This window comes from Carcharodon carcharias, chromosome 13 (genome assembly GCF_017639515.1).
Source record: "Carcharodon carcharias isolate sCarCar2 chromosome 13, sCarCar2.pri, whole genome shotgun sequence".
NCBI classification, from domain to species: Eukaryota; Metazoa; Chordata; class Chondrichthyes; order Lamniformes; family Lamnidae; genus Carcharodon; species Carcharodon carcharias.
In genome coordinates this window covers 127,241,564-127,259,817 of record NC_054479.1, presented here as the reverse complement: position 1 = coordinate 127,259,817, position 18,254 = coordinate 127,241,564, and positions in this window count along the sequence as shown.

Here is an 18,254-nt window from a genome sequence, read left to right as displayed (position 1 = left end):
CTGAAACAAAAACAGAAAATGCTAGAAAATCTCAGCAGGTCTAACAGCATCTGTGGAGAGAAAAAAAAACAGAGTTAACATTTTTCCAGCATTTTCTGTTTTTGTTTAAAATTTTAGAAATTAGCTACATTATAAAAATATAGAGTGCAAGGTTTTAGTCCCGTTACAAGCTGGGGCGTGATTAGGCTGAATAGCTCTTTTTGACTGGCACAGACATGATGGATCAAATGGCCTCTTACTGTGCTGTAAACTTTCTATGCTTCCACGCTGTCTGTCCTTCTCTGTTCCTCTCTTTCTCTGCTATCTCGCTATCTGTCTCTCTCTGCCAGTCTCTCTCAGAGAAAGGAGCCTCAAGCTGAAGATAGAAAATAGGCCTTCATGAAATCAAGTACATGTGACATGTGCCAACAAGTGAGGGACTGAAGCTGGACCTGAGTAAAATCAAAGCAGCCATGAACATGCCACCCCCAAAATGTAAGATACTTGGCGGGGTTTTTGGGAATAGTGACCTATCTTGGGGAAATTCATTCCGAACATGTCAGACCTGACAACACCTCTCAGAGAACTTCTACAAAATGATGTGGAATGCACTGGGAGCAAAGTCACGAGGAAGCTTCAACCAGTCTGAAGAGAAAACTGACCCAGGCATCAGTGTTAAAGTATTATGATGTCAGTCAGCTGGTTAAGTCTCAGTGGATGCTTCAAAGACTGGCCTGGGAGCTGTCCTATTGCAAAAAGAGGTACTAGTGGCATACACTTCAAAGGCAATGATTGAAACACAGCAACGGTTTGTCCAAATGGAGAAAGAAATGCTAGCAATTGTGTTTGGCCTAGAACACTTCCATCAGTTTGTCTGTGGCAAAGGCGTGGAGGTAGAGTCTGATCATAAGCCTTTGGAAGCTACACTTAAAAAGCCCCTGAACTGTGCACCACCAAGAATCCAAAGATTACTAATGATTTGCAGAAACACCAGGTCAGAGTTAAATACAAACCGGACAAGGAAATGTACATCCCAGACACTCTGTCACATGTGTACCTACCCATCACAGAGGAACAGGATAAAGAAACTGAATCACAGGTTCGTATGCTGACAAAGAACTTACCTGTGGCTATAACCGAACTGGATGAGATCAGGGAAGCGACCAAGAATGACACCACCCTGAGAAAACCAGCAGATTGTGCAAACTGGCTGGCCCACACATCGGAGCAGAGCCCCTTCTGCTGTACAAGAGTACTGGAACTTCCATGAGAAACTTCATGTAGCAGAAAGAATACTTTTTAAGGGAGAAAAGGTCATAATTCCTGCAGCACATACATGAAAGTCACCTTGGCATAGAAACATGCAGGGGAAGAATTAGAGATGTAATGTATTGGCCTGGAATGGGAACACAAATCGGGGAAATGGTGAGTGTGTGTGCAGTGTGCCAAAAGTACAGTAAATCGCAACACAAAGAACCACTTCAACCACATAGTGTTCCAGAGGGGCCCTGGCAGAAAATTGGAGTGAACTTTTGACAACAGTGAGTACCTACTAGCGGTAGATTACTGTTCAAAGTTTTTTCAGTCTGTACTGCTGAGAAATTATGGTAACAGCATCTCTAATAAATCATTTAAAATCAATTTATGCTTGCCATAGCATACCTGAAGTGCTCACCTCAGATAACGGTCCACAATTCTCAGGCCCTGAATTTCGCAAATTTGCACAGGACTGGGAGAGTTTGCCACACTATGTCAAGTCCCAAATATCCACAATCCAATGGAATGGTGGAACTTGCCATGCAGACCTTAAAACACCTGTTGAAGAAGGCAAAGGCGGACAGAAGACCATCCTGGCTCTGCTGGATTTCAGGAATATTCCATTAGAGGGCATTAGATCATCTCCAGCACAGCTCCTGATGGGGAGAAGACTAAGAACTAAACTTCCAACTGTGCCCCAACTGTTACTTCCACAGCCAGTGAGCACAGCATGCAGGACCTGCTCAAATTGAGACAGCAGAAGCAGAAACAGTACTTTGATCAAGGCGCCTGACCTCTGCTTGACCTGAACACAGGAAAGACAGTGAGAATTTAGCATGAAGGAATCTAGAATCCTGCTGTTGTCACAGGAATCACAGGAGAACCAAGGTCTTACATAGTGCAGACTCCAAATGGACAACAATACAGGAGAAACTGGAAATTCCAACGGAAAACAAATGAAACACAACTCTGCTCTGAACCAGAAAGTGTAGCTGAAGATCAAAAACCAGAATGCACCAATAAAGCAACAGATAACCAGACAAAGCCTGAGAGTCCTGAAAAGGGGTGATAGTGACGCAGAGCTGGAGAAGGCCTCTTCTCCTTCAAAATCACCTCTCTCACCATTCAGAACATCCAGCGGAAGAATTGTGGAAAAAACCACAGAGATACAGAGATGAGTAAAAGACAAAACAGACTGGTCAAAACAGAATCAGAATAGATGAGACTTTGTACTTGAGCTGCATAAAAGTTTTTTTAAAAAAGGAGAAATGTCATGATAATAGTTGATTGTGGTGGTGGACTCCAGTATTAGATACTATATGGTACTCTGTGCTAGATATGGGGGTCATCTGACCTGGGGTTTGACAGTCAGATGGCACATGTCTTGATAGAATTCCGTTACTGCAGATATGTGTTTATGTTAGGAAAATGTGTTATCAATAAAGTTAGCTTGGCTACAGTGTCGACGGCCTGTGTGCATCATTGAAACAAAAAGCAAGACGCCCTTTACATGGTGAATTATTCCGCAGGGATCCCTTGTAAATGCTGAAACACTCTCAGGGAATCCCCACCAAATTCTGACACACTCCCGAGGGGCGACCTGCAAATATTGAAACATTTCCCAGGGACCACCCCTATAAACACTGACACACTGTGTGGGGAGCCCTCCAGCCTGTACAACTTGCTGTATCTCTGTAATTTCCTCCAGAACCTACATCCCTCCCTATCTCTGTAATCTCCTCCAGACCATACAACCCTCCCTATCTCTGTAATCTCCTCCAGCCCCTACAACCCTCTGAGATTTCCACGTAACTACCTCTTGAGCATCCCCAATTGCTCCACCATTGGTGTCTGTGTTTTTGCTAACTCTCTTATCCCTAGAATTTCTTCCTTAAGTCTCTCTTCCAAGATTCACACTATTTTTTTTATTTTTTCTATTTAGTTTCTTTAAGTGGTCAGTCCCTTGAAATTTGTTGTGTGGAGGTGTATGCTGGGTGATTTAAAGGGGTCCTGAGTTTCGGTTTAGAGGGAATATTGTTCCCCACCTATGTTATCCTCCTCACTGTTTACTACATTTCCAAGTTTCACATTATCTACAAACTTTGAAATTATACCCTGTCAACTCAAGGCCAGGTCATTAAAACACATCATAAAGGAGTAATAGTTCCAACCCCCTCTATAGTGAAAATCAACTGTTCACAACGACTCTCTGCTTTCTGCTCCTTAATGGAAAAATGAAATTCTCACTGATAATTTAATCTATTGGATTTCACATTTGCAAATGTATATAATGTCAAAAGTGTTTTGGAATCCTATGTAGACAACATCAACTAGTCTTATCAAATGTCTCCACTACATCGAGTGTGGTGGACACAGTTTGCCTTTAACAAATCCATTACTGCCCCATTCAATTAAAAGTGAACTGGGGAGACATTACTGACCAGGCAATCTACATTTTCCAACAAAAGAAAGTACCAAACCCTCGATGCATCTTGTAGGCTTTTGAAAATGCCTGAACACTTATCTGAGCATTTTTAGTGTTGGGTTTTTAACACTATCTGCCCTTACAATAGCCTGACAGCAGATCCTTTAAATGGACCTTGTCCCCTTTGATCTGAACAGCAGGGTCCAGAGCCCAATCCTGACACAACCACACTTCCACACAATGGCCAGACTTTTGAAGGAATGGTGCTTGCCATTCATCAAACCTTTCAAAGACTTTACATGGAGCCAGATTTTCTCGCCCTGAAGCAGGCCAGAGCGGAGGTGGGCAGGAAAATATTAAGGTGAACATCATGCAGCCGGAAGCTCCACCTTCATTTCTGGGGTGCTTTTCATGAGGGTAGGACGAGGCTAAACTGGCTTATGCTCATTAACAGGCCAACTAACGTACTTCAGGGATTGTTAAAATCCTGACATCCAGAGATTTTGGAACTTTAGTGGAGGCGACCAGCCTTTAGGAGTTCTCAGCAATCAGACACACTGAGGGCAAGCATGCAACAGAGTGGGGATTCAGGAGAGCAAAAAACATTGTGAGGATTAGTGGCATGGCATCTGATGGGTGAAAGGGCTCAGTCCCTGGAGGAAAAAGTTACAGGAGCACGTCAAAGGACAGCGGAGCAGGCAAAAGTTAGAACTTGGTCACCTTAGAAGGTCATCATCCTCCTGGTATCATGTGGGCATCAGATCATTGACCACAGTTGCACAAACCTCACTGAATCAATAAGAAGGATGCAGCTGGAAATGTGTGCTGCACCCTCAGAAATTGAGTCCATTGAAGCTGCAGATAGCAGCCTGCATAAGTAGGAAGGAACCCGAGCATCAGGAGGCCAGAAGTGAGAGCTGAGGGGCATGAAGGACAAAGTGATAATACCCTGAGCAAAGAAACTACAGACAGATGCAAAGTTACCCGGATATGACTGAAAACCAGTGCAAAAAGAGACTTTGACTCTCTAGGGAGATGGTCACTGAAATCTGTGCCCTCACCAGTGAGCAGCTCATGCCTCATTCCACACATGGCCATGCCCTGCCAACAACAGCTTAGGTAACTATGGTGATTAATTTCTTTATTACTAGATCCTTTCAAGGGTCAGCTGCAGAGCCCCCTGGCGCCTTTAAGTAGGCTGCACACCACTCCATCACTTTGGTGACAGAAACCCTCTTCAACAAGGCTGGAGAACACATCAGATTCCTGATCAATGGGGCATTGTCAGATTCCCCCAAGTGCAGAGCATTATTGATTGCACCCATGTTGCCATCAAGGCATGTGGCCAACCAGAAAGGTTTATTAACAGGAAGACCTACCAATCCCTGAATGTCCAGGGCCTGCGACCTGTGCACACTTTCCTGCTAGCTGACATGACATTTTCATTCCCCACCAGTCAAGCCTTCACAGCTATTCCATCCCACTCCCGAAGTCCATGGATTAATTATAGGGGACGAGGGCTATCCTCTGAGGACCTGGCTTCTCATTCTATGAGTAATTCAAACAGAGTCACAGAGGCATTTTAATGAGAGCCATATGCTCATCAGAACTCCTATTCAACTGTCTACTGTTGAAGTCTCCAAATCATTGAAGCTCTTCTTCCATCTCCCTTGATGGTGAATTTCTTGGGAGAACTGTGACTTACCAAATGGGTTCCTTATGAAGAACTCCACATGCTAGCCTGAAGAATTGAGCCTTCTTCACAAACAGTGGCCAACCATCAACTGTCTCAGAACTGGACATGGTAGCTGTTACCACCTTCTCCATTGATGGAAGATTAAAGCAATCCCATCATGTGACTGCTGAGCTCCTAATCAGACCGTGGAACACAGCATTGAGCACTTCCTCCAAAGGAATTTCATAGGGAGCCTAGATAGTCACACTATTCCACCACAGGCTTTGGCCTGGATGTCTAACATGGAGATTGATAAGATTTGGTTTTTGCTACAATCATATGGCTGTAAAGTGTTTGGGATACTGGAGGTAAAGTGTGAAGAGTTCACAGTGGGAGAATGTGGAAAGGGTTAAGGGGAATATGTGAGAATTTGAGCAAACAGGTTTTTATTTGGAGTTGAACACTGCTGATGTGCCAATGGATTTTTGCTAATTGTACAAATAACAGCTCATTTTCATAAAATATTTCTGTAACTCATTTCTTGTGATAAAAGAGTAACCAGTATGGATATAAAGATGTCCGATGTGTTACCAATCCTTTTGACTGCTGTACATTTTTTGCTGAATACAAATATGTGACAACTCTTTGTTGATCATTTTGCTAGATCTGTTTAATGCTGCTCCCTTTTAATTTGGAATAGCTTCTCAAGGGAGAATCCAGGGCATTTAACCAAGTGATCTTCGGAAACACATAGGGCGGAATCATCCGGTCCAGATGGCAGTGGGCGTCATGGCAGGTGTGAGCAGACAATATGGCAAGAAGGCCAAAAATCGGTCACGCCTTCGTGAAACTAGTTTGCGATCATCCACTTCACCCATCCAAGGTTTCCCCCACTGCACGTCAGGAACCTAATTTCAATACCTTAACATCTCATTATAAGTCCTGCTCACCAGCCTCATCCTCCCTTGTCAAATTTACCGCCTGGGTGAGCGTGACTTCAGAACGGTGTGCTTCACGACTGCTTTTAAAAGGCGTACACCTGGTGAGCTGAACTTCGAGAGGAACTCAGAGGTGAGTACACACAACCTTATGCAGTGCTCGTGAGCAATTCAAGGAAGAGGCACTGCACATTCAGTGACAGGTGGGTGCTGCAGTTGGGGAGGCACAGGCAAGTCTCTTTTTCCCAGCTGGCTTTCAATGTGGTGCTGGGGCAAGGGCTCCAGTGCAAGTGAGGCTGGTGTGGGTGGGGGGGGGCTAGGCGGCACAGACTGAAGGGAGTACACAAGCACGTGCTAGGGGTGGGGGGTGTGAGGGAAGCAGTCACACACTTGGAAAAGCTTGTCAAAAGTGAGAATTCTTCCTCGGCTGAGACCATTCAGCAGCAGCTCCACTGACATAAAAGGAAAATACTACAGATGCTGGAAATTTGAAATAAAAACAGAAATTGCTGAAAAAGTCAACAGGTCTGGCAGCATCTGTGGAGAGAGAAACAGAGTTAACGTTTTGAGCCCACATGACACTTCTCCAGAGCTAAAAGAGAAGTGGAAATGTGATGAATTTTATACAGTAAAAAATCCATCACATTTCCACTTCTCTTTAGCTCTGGAAAAGTGTCATGTGGGCTCAAAATGTTCATTCTGTTTCTCTCTCCACAGATGCTGCCAGACCTGCTAAGTTTTTCCAGCAATTTCTGTTTTTTAGCTCCATTGACATGTTTGGAGTCGGGCCTCTGAAGTTTTTTCTGCCCTCTCAAGCAACGCAAAAGCATGAAAGTGCCACCAAATGCTCCAGAACTTTTCACCCCTTGGGCACAGGCTGCAAATTAATGTGCACTTTAGGGGGCTGAAGAACAATTTGCCAACTGGGCAAGTTATAGAATCCTTTTGCGAAAGGTGGCCATGGCCCAGTCACTGCTGGAGGTGCTCACAGCCCGTTGCAATGTCTTTATTAAGGTGTAGACCAGTATCCCTCATGGTTCAAGCTAACAGCGGAGCCTTGCAGCACAGATTCAGAGAATGTCTGCACCTGAACTGAGAACACAGCATGCAGTCCAATGGCCAAAGCTGCTGCCAATATGTCATGTGGAGTGGGGCAGAGATGGGTGGGGTCTCGTACAGACATGAAGCCCACTATACATTGGCCATCCAAGTGGTGGCCAGCACTATCCTGCATGAAGGGGCCTTCAGACTTAGCCAAGAGAGGTTCTTAGGACACATGCTAACCCACACGTCTCTCTCTTGTAGGAGGAGGACATCAGGATCATGGATCCTGGTGATTTCACAGTATGCCTCATGGCTTACAGAGAGCTGGGTAGAAGAAGAGTGTGGCAGAGGTGCCTGGCTCGGCAAAGAGAAAGGCACCTCCCTCAAGATGAAGGGGCAGCAGGGCCTGCTGTGCACGCAGCTGAAGATCCACAGACAGCCACTGCCCAAAGGCTCTTCGCTAGACCCAAGGTCTAGAAACAGCACTTGTCATTCCTACAGATGACTGAGAACTAGTGTCACCGAAAACTGTGCATGTCCAGGGAACTGGCTGGTCACATGTTCCACCTGCTGCAGGATTTGGTGCCACGGAGACATGGAGGGCATCCACTGCCGGTGGCTGTGAAAGTGACCACGGTGCTCAATTTTTACGCCAATGACTCATTCCAGGGCTCCACAGTTGACCTATGCAGGATTTCGCTTGCCTCCACATACAAACGTATCCAGGAGGTCACAGACACCATCCTCGGAAAAGCACAGAACTTTGTATATTTTGCCTGGGATCAGGAAAGCCAGGAAGCAAGAGCGCTGGGATTTCCACAGATCTCAGGTTTCCCACAGGTGCAGGGTGCCTACGACTGCATTTATGTGGCGCTTAAATCTCCATGGCAACAAGCAGTCAACTACGTCAACCACAAGGACTTCCAATTGCTGAATGCTCAGCTGGTGTGCAATCACCACCAATGCATCCTACAACCTATATCCTACCACCTACATCCAACCGCCATCCTACAGGTCTGTGCATGATTCCCAGGGAGGACTCCTACATCGTTAGCAGGTCTCAGGTCCCTGACATCTTCCAGGATCCATAAAGGTTGCAGGGTTGACTCCTCGGGAACAAAGGCTACCCCCCACTGAGGACATGCTGATGACGCCCATGCAGCAGCCTCAGACTCTAGCAGAGTGACGATATAACGAGGCTTATGCCGCGACCCAAACTTTGGTGGAGCAAACGATAGGCATCTTGAAAATGATGTTGTGGTGCCTCAACAAGTCAAGTGGAGAGCTGCAATAAAGTCCTCAGAGGGCGTTGCACATCATCGTAGCTTGCTGCATGCTACACATCTGTCAATGCAACAGGGGGAGGACCTGGGCTGAGGAAGAGATGGAGGAGCTGTATATTTCGTCTGATGAGAAGTAAATTGAAAGGGATGATGGTGATGAGGTCCTCGAAGGCAAGGATGCCAGTGATGAGGCCATAGCGCTGGCCAGACAAGGCAGGCACACTCGGGAGGCCCTCATAGCCGCAAGATTTGTGAAGGATGATGACAAGATGCAGTGCGGACAGTCCTGACAGCTTCATCTTGCATCTGTGAAGGTTTGACTCCTGTCTGGCTGATGGCAGCACACATACTGTCGGTGCTCAGGATCATGTCATGGAGAGACAGTGGAGGCCCTAATAGTTGCAAGATTCCAGGAGGATGGTGACGACATGCAGTGAGGACACTCCATTGATCTTCAAATTGCTTCTGTGAATGTCTGACTCCTGTCTGGCTGAGGGCAACTCACTTGCACTCTGTGAACAGGGTCATATCATGGAGATGCAGCCGTGAAACTTTAAATGCGCCTGATCCTTTGTCAGCCTTCAGCACCCAATCCCTTCAAGACCACAGCATCACCAGTCCCAGATGTTGAAGAAATGGGGGACCTGCTCCACATCAAAGGCGCTGAGGGCACACACAGAGAGAATGACGGAACTCTGTGGCACCTGCCCACAACATTTTGGCAGCAATGACAAGTACCATTGAGACGCAGGCATCACTAATGTGTCCAGTGAGCGTGAAGCCGGACCATCACTCTTATCTGAAGGTTACACACTGCACAGAGAAGATGCCCTGGACTGAGGCACTTGCCTTTACCTTGTGCAGGAACCAAGGTTTCACATCTGAGTGACATGAATACTGCTGATGATAACAAGGAGCCATAGGCAAGGAGACATTTTTGGGAGTTTATTTTAATAGTGAACATTATGTACAAGTGAGTAACACCTGTGCAAAGGCTGTGCAACTACATCTTCTAAACCTTTCTAACCCTGCCACTATGTCTTGGTGCTACCCCGACATCCACAGCAGAGGTGGAAGTAGCCTGCTGACTGCTACGCCCTGTCTGTGATGCCCTTGGCAGATGTCCTCTGGAGGCTGAGACCTGGAGGGCCCTGGCCTGCTTTGGGTGTCCTGCTGTAGGCCAGCTGCACCCTCCTAAGCCTGTGGAGCTGGAGCTGTGGGGGTCACAGGAAGATAATATTTGTATCAGCCAGACATTCCCAGAGTCACTTGGGTGGATGGCTCTAGGTTGTCGAGCTGCTAGTCCTCCTCCCTATGGATGCCCTGGCTGACTCCTTGAGGAGAAGGTGAAGCTGCAGTGAGATCGAGCTGCCCCACATCCCTCCCGCGTTGACACTGTTGGAGGCCAACCATGGCATCAGCGATGGACTTAATCTTGCACAGCAGTCCAGGACCAATGTCCTGGACCAAGGTCTCCATGGTTGGCGCCATCCTGCCAGTGTTGACCTCAGTGCATTGGCATGCAGGAGCTATCAGCTCGGACTGAAGGCGGACAGACCCCTCCATCGGCCCTTACAATCTAAGGAGTGCACCTTCTTGATGTTGCCATATTGTCTTTAGCAGCTCCACCAGCTGATTGAGGACCAACTCCAAAGGTTTATCATCTGACTCGGACTCAGCAGATTCCTTGCTTCCAGCAGTCCTCCGAGTACCGGTGACCAAAGATGTCCCTGCCTCCGCCTGCTGTGGAACAGACTGTGATCCCGAGGCTACTCTACATCTAGGTCCCACCAAGGTGTGTGTCACTGCGTTGGTGGAGGGTGTGGGTGAGCACTGTGACAGATCTTCAGTGGTGTTACCCTCAGGGTCCTCATCCGAGAGGGATTGTCTGGTGCAGAATCCTCATGTGGGTATTCGCCGCCGACCTCAACATTGCTGTAGGGACAGTCAACATCCTCTCCGGCCAGTTCCAATGCTTGGCTCTTAAATGGAGTGAGGACCTTGATGTCCGGCACTCCACTCCAGTCTGGGACCTCTCCTGGTGACTGTGCATGATCTTGTCCTGTATAAAGACAGGTGGAGATTGTGTGAGCAAGGCATATGCCAGGCCAAGTGAGGAGGATGCCAGGCACGCTGTGTGGAACAATGGATGGGATGAGGCAGCCTCCAGAGGAGATGAGGCCAGATGGAGATGTGAGGGTGTGTGAGAGAGTGAGTGGTGATAACCCTTGAGCTGACAATGAATGAGATGCCAGTGAATGTATGATGGTCTTGTGTGTGGGTGAGTTGAGAGTGATGAGATGGTTGGCTTACTCTGGCAGCATGACTGAGATCATTCGTTCATTTTCTGCACTGGATGGTCAACCTCTTGTGTGCAGCATTGGCACTGGCCATCTCTGCCACCACCTCCCAAGCCAAAGTGATGAGACTGATGGGCCTCCTGCAGCCAGAGCAAGGGTAGAGGGCTTCACAGCAGGCCTCCAGGGCATCCAGAAGGTGTCCCAGAGATGCATCACTGAAATGGGGGCTGCAATCTTTCTGGTTTTTGGGGCTATGTCTTCAGCAGTGCAGTCCTGGGCTGCAAGCATTGAGAAGTGTGCGCGCTGCTACATTTTAATGCCCGTGCATGGCGTGAGGATACAGTGAGATAAAGGCGTGGCTTGTCAATCGGAGGCCTACCATCAGTGATCTGGCATGTTTCCCATGACTGCATAGTTTATAAGGCGGGAAGGGGATGATATGGCACAAAAACTCGCCTTTGCAGCTAGCAGGTAAAACGTCTTCTACACGCCTGCTACCACACTCAGTGCAAATCTGGGACGATTCCACCCATAAACTGCAAGTCTTCTGTTTCACTGCATGATGTGGTCATCTCATGGAGCTATCTGTGTTTGAATCACAGGGGTCTTGTTTAACCTCTGTCCCCAACAAGTGCCAACGGGCACAGATGATTAAGATGGTGGCAGTATTTCGTGCCACATTCTGAATTAGTTCCCATCAACCTCCACCCCCACATCATTGTAACTGACCTGAAATTAGGCACTGGATGGCCACCTGTCCCACAGTAACAGGGCCCTAGTGTAAACAGTATCATTGGTCCCAGTAATGTAATCAGAACATGTCACCAATATCACCATGGACACACACGGTTGTAAATACTCCAGATAAAACTGAGAGTATTGAGGATCCTGGGCATTGGAGACCAAGGAAATGTTAGTTTTAAACTTATATAGATTCTTGGCTGACCAGGAGGAGCACGAGTGCCCCTTCTCACCCCTGTAAACATACTTTGAGACTCCTAGGCCATCAATTCCTCCCTCTTCCAGACAGGGATTTATGAGAATGGTACCAGGAATGAGGGGCTTCAGTTATGTAAAGATAATAGAGAAGCTGGGATTGTTCTTCTGAGGGCAGCGTAGGCTAAGGCGAGACTTAGTTGAGGTATTCAAATTCATCAAGGACTTTGATAAAGCAAGTAAGGAAAGGACACATCTAAAATAATTGATAAGACCCAGAGAAGCAATGAGGCAAAACTCTTTTACACGGTGCACTGCTATTATCTGGAATGCAATGCCTAACAGATAGATGAAAGTATACTTACAGAGATATTAGGCAGGATTTTCTGGTCCTGCCAGTGGCAAGAATAATGGCGGGCAGGTGCACAAAATTTGGCGTGATGGCAAGTCAGTTTTCCGTCAGCAGGAAACTAAATTGGAATCTTCCCCTCCCAACTTTCATGGTGAATCGCATTTGCATCCCTTTGCATTTCATGAATTCCCATTAAAAACCCAGCTCGCTGGAATCACTTTCTCAGTCTCAATCTAATTGCCCCGCCAGCAGGTTATTAGAGCAGTCTGATTCACGACCGGATATAAGTGGTGCACCCATTGAACTGCACTTCATTCACAACTTCAAGGTTTGTAGGCCTACCTTTCACTGCGCTGCTCTCTCAGCTGCTCCAATTCCATGCAAAGGGCTAGGAGATCTGGGTGGAGTGGGTAGGGAAGCTCAGCTACCTATGATCCTTTAAGATTGCTTCAGCTGCAAGGCAGGACCTGGTGATGTCTAGAATGAGGGCAGCCTAAGGGCTTCACAATGACTCTGTAGCTTGGCGATAGAAGGTAATCATTGCAGAGTCTCTCAATTATTTTTCAGCAGAGACAAGATGAAGTGCAGAATACAGACAACAGGCAACACTGCCTTCATCATGGCTTTCATGCAACTGAGGAGGAGAAGAAAGGCCTGTCACCATCTGGAAGGGCAAAGGAAAGAACTTCACCTTGAGGAACATAGGCCAGCAGGGCCCCATGAAGATCCAGAAGCTGAGGAGAGGCCAATTCCATGGAGGCACTTGCCACGGCCCACGGTGTACCGAAGACATCACTCATGCCGATGAGCGAGAGATCATACAGCAGATGCCTCCGCTTGCCAAGGGATGTGGTGACTCACATTTGCCACATTCTTTGTGGCATTCTTTGACGCTGCAGGGACTGGGAGACCATCCGTTGCCAGTGACTCTAAAGGTGACTGCCACTTTTTGTGAGCAGCTCGGTCCAGAGCTCCACAAGGGACCTCTGTGGAATATCACAATCATCTGCTCATAAATGCATAAGAGACATCACCAATGTCCTATTCAGTAAGGCACACAATTACAGCCAGTTCTCCCTGGATGAAGCCATTGAAGCTGCCAGGGCAGTGGGATTTGCAGCGATCTGCAGTTTTCTACAGGTGCCGGGTGCCATCGAGTGCACCTGTGTGACCTTAGGATCTCCCTGGCAGCAGCCACTAAGATTTATCACTAGAAAGTGCTTCCCCTCTCTCAACGTGCAACTGTTCTGTGATCACCAAAAGCTGATTATGCAAGTTTGTGCAAGGTTCCCTGGGAGCTTGCACAACTCTTAATCTTAAGTCACTCACAATGTCACAGAATTTCAAGGATCCTCAGCGTATTCAGTGTTGACTCATCGGTGATTAAGGTTACCCCCAAGACATGCTAATGATGCCTGTTCAGCAGCCGCAGAGTGCTTCAGAGGAGAGGCACAATGTGGCCCATTCTGCAATACGCTACTTCATTTAGCAAACCAATGGCATGCTGAAGATGTGTTTCAGATGCCTGGACTAGTCAGGCTGCATTCTACAGTAATTACCCCAGAGGGTGTCCCACCATCATCATGATTTGCTGTGTTTTACAAATCCTGGCACTCCAAGGAGGGATGAGTTGCCACATGGAGGGATGGAGGAGCTGCACTTCTCCTCCAATGAGGAGGATGCTGAAAGGGATGACATCGAAGAGGACAAGGATGTTGACGCCCCACAGGACAAGTCCATTGCACAGGCCGTACACTGTAGATGGGCCTGTGAGACCCTTATAGCAATTTGTTTCCAGGGCGATGAAGGGGATGAGCTCATATGAACCCATTTCATCTATCCCTTCAATACAGGGTAGACAGTAACATCTTCTTTGCTATCCTCAACATCTCAATGAAGGACATCAATCTAACAATCTTGTGTGACGATGGCCTCATCCTTGGAACACTAGGCAGCCTATGGAGCATGTGGCAGTTCTGAAATGGGGATATGAACTCCACCGGCGCTCAGTCTGAAGCAAGTAGACATGAGGCTCCTTTCAAGCATGAAACTAACATTTCACTGCCTATGGCAGCTTTCAAGAGACAGAAATAACGCTGCAAACCTCAGTGCACTCATGGCTGTATGCCTGGAGCATTGCAAGGCACCTCTAGGAGGACAATCATCACTCACTGATTATCACTTAACTGTCTAAGGACTGATCTAAATCGGGACAGCGGCATCTCTCCAAAGGCCATCTCTCATGCATGAATAATGTTACGGCCTCATCCCGATACTGAGTCCCCAAGATGACATCGCTCTTCAGGATGTTGTGATCTGTCACTCTTAATCATGGATCCAAGCATGTGAGTCAGGGTACCTTTGTGTGCACAGAGAGAGCTTCAGCAGCACTATTGTCTGATCATTGACAAGCATTCATAATCCTGCCTTCATTGGGAGCGTCCCAAATTCACGCCCAGCATTGCCATGGCATCTGGGAGTGACGTGGCCAAGTAAGTCTCAACACCACATTCAAAGATTACTGAGTATTTTGTTGATTCTAAATACCACACAGCAGATGAACTGGAGCTCCACTCTCCTCCCCTTACAGGTCTCCATATTTTCAATCTAGCAGATTAAGATATGTTTGAGGAAGCCAAGGACACTGGTGGCACTGTCACAATCAGATAACCATGTTGACTGCCCTTATGAGAGCTGGCATAGGGATTAAGTCAAGCCACGCCAGCCAGAATTTCAGGTGCAAACCTGCATCCTTACATGCCGGCATCCTGAGGCTAGTCACATGCCTATAAATCACAATATCGTGGCCATCTAGCAGTCACCAAATGTTAACCAGGTCCATTGTTCTGCATCATACAGGTGGAGAGTGGGAAGTATTATATGGGTAAACACGGTCACGACTTAATGCTGCAGGCTGGCATGAAAGGTTAAGGTCCCCGATGATTACTAAACTGTAACCCACACCCAGAGCTGACAGTCTTTACATGAAGGCCATTGTAAAGATAATTTGGCTGGGATGACTCCAAGGCAGGTCACATTTAAAACGTATAACATCCCCAGAGAACAGTCTTCACTGCATCAGCGTCAGGATAAAAACTTTCTAAGATCTTTACTCATGAGGCCATATTATATGATCCTCTGATGCATGTCTTACATATGAATTATCCAACCACCATGTTCATAGAGCAACTGGCTTTGTTCATGCCGCTTCTGTGGACATACAGGCGACTGACTGAGCTGATATTGAGTGAGATGCCATAGACCTGAGAGAGAGGAGGAGGGGGCATCTGTTACACTTGGATGATCTTGAAACATTGCATTATATGGAAGAACCATTCACTAGCTGAGACTTTGAGGCAGAAAAGCAAAATATATTTGCATATGTGCAAAGTATATACAGTGAGTGAACACCCGTTCCACCATTGTGCTCTCAGTGCTTCTTAATTTTTCTAACTGTACAACTACATCTAGGTGCACCGACACTCGCAGCAGCAGTGGAGGCCGTGTGCTTACTACTATGCCCTGTTGTCCGAGATTACCTTGATGGATGTTCCCTGGAGGCCCAAGGCCTGGATGGCCCTGGCCTGATAAGGATCTCTTGCTCAGGGGCAGGTGCTGCCTCCAGCTGACCAGCTGGAGTTGATGGGGTCACAGGCAGAAGGGGATTTGTAGCAGCAGGACACCCTTGGAGTATTCTGTGTGGGGGTACGTAAGTTGTCTGGCTGATGCACATCCTCCCTGTGAATGCCTGAGGCCCCCTTCCTGACTCCTTGAGGAGAAGGGGCACGTGGAGTGAGGTGAGGTGCCCTGTCTCCCTCTTGCCCTGTCATTAATAGATCCCACTCATGGCTACAGCGATGGTGTGCAAGTCTGAGCACATATCCGGCAGAAACTGCTGGACCAGGGTCCCCATGGGGGATGTCACCCTTCCAATGATGACCTCAATGCGCTCACATGTTGTACAACATCAGACAGAATGCAGACAGACTCCTCCGTCCTTTGTTCTTGTCTGGTGATGGCCTCTGACAGCCCTGCCTGCTGTTCCCCTGCCGGTCTTTGGAATGCCAACATTTCTCCCAGGGCCAATTCCAGAGGCTCATCAGCAGACTCGGACTCAACAGGGACCTGGTCTCCAGCAGTCTTCAGAGTGATGGAGATCTTGGTTGTCTTTGCCTCCACCTGCTGTGGACACATTGCACAAATAGGCTACTCATGCAAATAATTTTCCCAGGTTAATCTAAAATATATTTGTGTGTTTCTTGTTTAATAATTTAAATGTGTTGTTCAGACTAACAAATGGATTTGTGATAAGTGGACACTAATGAATGTTTGCTCAGATTATTTATAATTCTTCTTGATGTGTGATTATTTTTGACACAGAGACTGACTGCGAGCCTGCTGTGGAACTCGGTCCCACTGAGGTGTGTGTCTCTGCGCTGGTAGAGGGTGCAAGTGAATCTTCCTCAGATGCTTCCTTAGGATCCTCATCCGAGATGCTCCGGGGGCTGGGGCTGATGGTGTCCCGACGCCTCTCCTTGCTGGTGGCTGTAATAGAGAGAAAAGATAATTAGTGATTGACTAGACAGTCACCTACATTAAAGAGCACTCACAGTGCCCGCAGGTGACAATGACTACTGTATGGACCCTCACTGGCTTGTTGGGAGACACTGATCTCGCCTTCATCGCCAGTCAGCTCTGCCACCTGCTCCTCAAAGGGGATGAGTGACCTCAACTCTGGCATCCCCCCGCTATAGTCTGGGACCTTGCCCTCTTGTTGTGGGCAATCTTGTCCTGCATAAAGACAGATAGATAGACTTTGAGCAGCATGGATGCAAGAGCAGATCATATGCATGCATGTCTGCTATGTGTGCTGAGTGGTCCCCAGTAAAGGCTGAAGGTGCAACATGTGCAGGATGTTACAGGAGAAGATGATGTTAAAGTGTGTGTGAGAGATCCAGTGGCGATGTCCCTTCTGCTTGTAGTGTGTGAGATCCCTGTGGACTGTAACCCTGCAAACGCCTGATGGCTTTATGAGAGCGTGAGTTCAGAGTAAGGAGAAGGCTCCACCCTGGTGGAGCAGATGACATCATTCATCACCTTCCTGCACTGCATGGTGGTTCTCTTCTGAGTTCGACATGTGCTGGCCTCCCTAGCGACCTCCTCCCAAAACCAGGGTAATGAGGTTAGTAGACCACCGGCTCCCATCACAAGGGAAGACGACCTCCCGCTGGTCCTGGACAGCCTGAGGAGTCTCTCCAGGGAGCTGTGGCTGAACTTAGGGGCAGAGGGCTTGTTTTTTTTTTAGAGCCGTTCCTTCACTTACAAGTCCTGGGCTGCAGAAAGTGAATGTGTGTGTGGGTGCTACTTAAATTTGGAGGCTGGACATTCGACCCCATGAGGTAACAGCGGCGCGGACAAATCTCAGCCCGCCCCACCACAAGATTTGACAAGCTACTTGTTTAGGTGCATTTAAGGGGAAGCTAGTTAAACACAAGTTGGAAAAGGGAACAGAGGGTCATGCTGATTAGACTAGATGGGTCATGGATGGGAAGAGGCTTGAGTGGGGCATAAACACCAGTAGGGGATGGGTGATCAAATGATGTGTTTCTATGCTGTAAATTCTATTGAATTCTATGTAAGTTGCTCTGCCCTAAAGACACCAATTTTATTTTCCATATAATCCATGCATTACTCATTCTTGTTATCGAGTGTGAAACCACAACAACAAGGGTGTAGCCTTGACAGCAAATGTGCAGTTTTGGCAGCAGGAGCATACCCTGGCAGCAAGAATGAAACCTGCAACTCATGCGCCAGTGACCTCATTTCAAGTTGCTAAGCGGGCTATGCAGCAACAAGTTAAGTAAGGCAGCTAATATGGGAGAACAATGTATCTCACAGCAGAAAAATGTGAAGCAGCCAGTGAACAAAAAAATAACGTGTATTTATCTAGCATCTTTAAATGGTAAAATGTTCCCCGGAAATGTCATCAAATGTGGGATTTTGAGGGGCAAGTTGATGATAACAGATTTGAAAGGGGAGAGACAGCAACTGAAGAGAGGGAACTG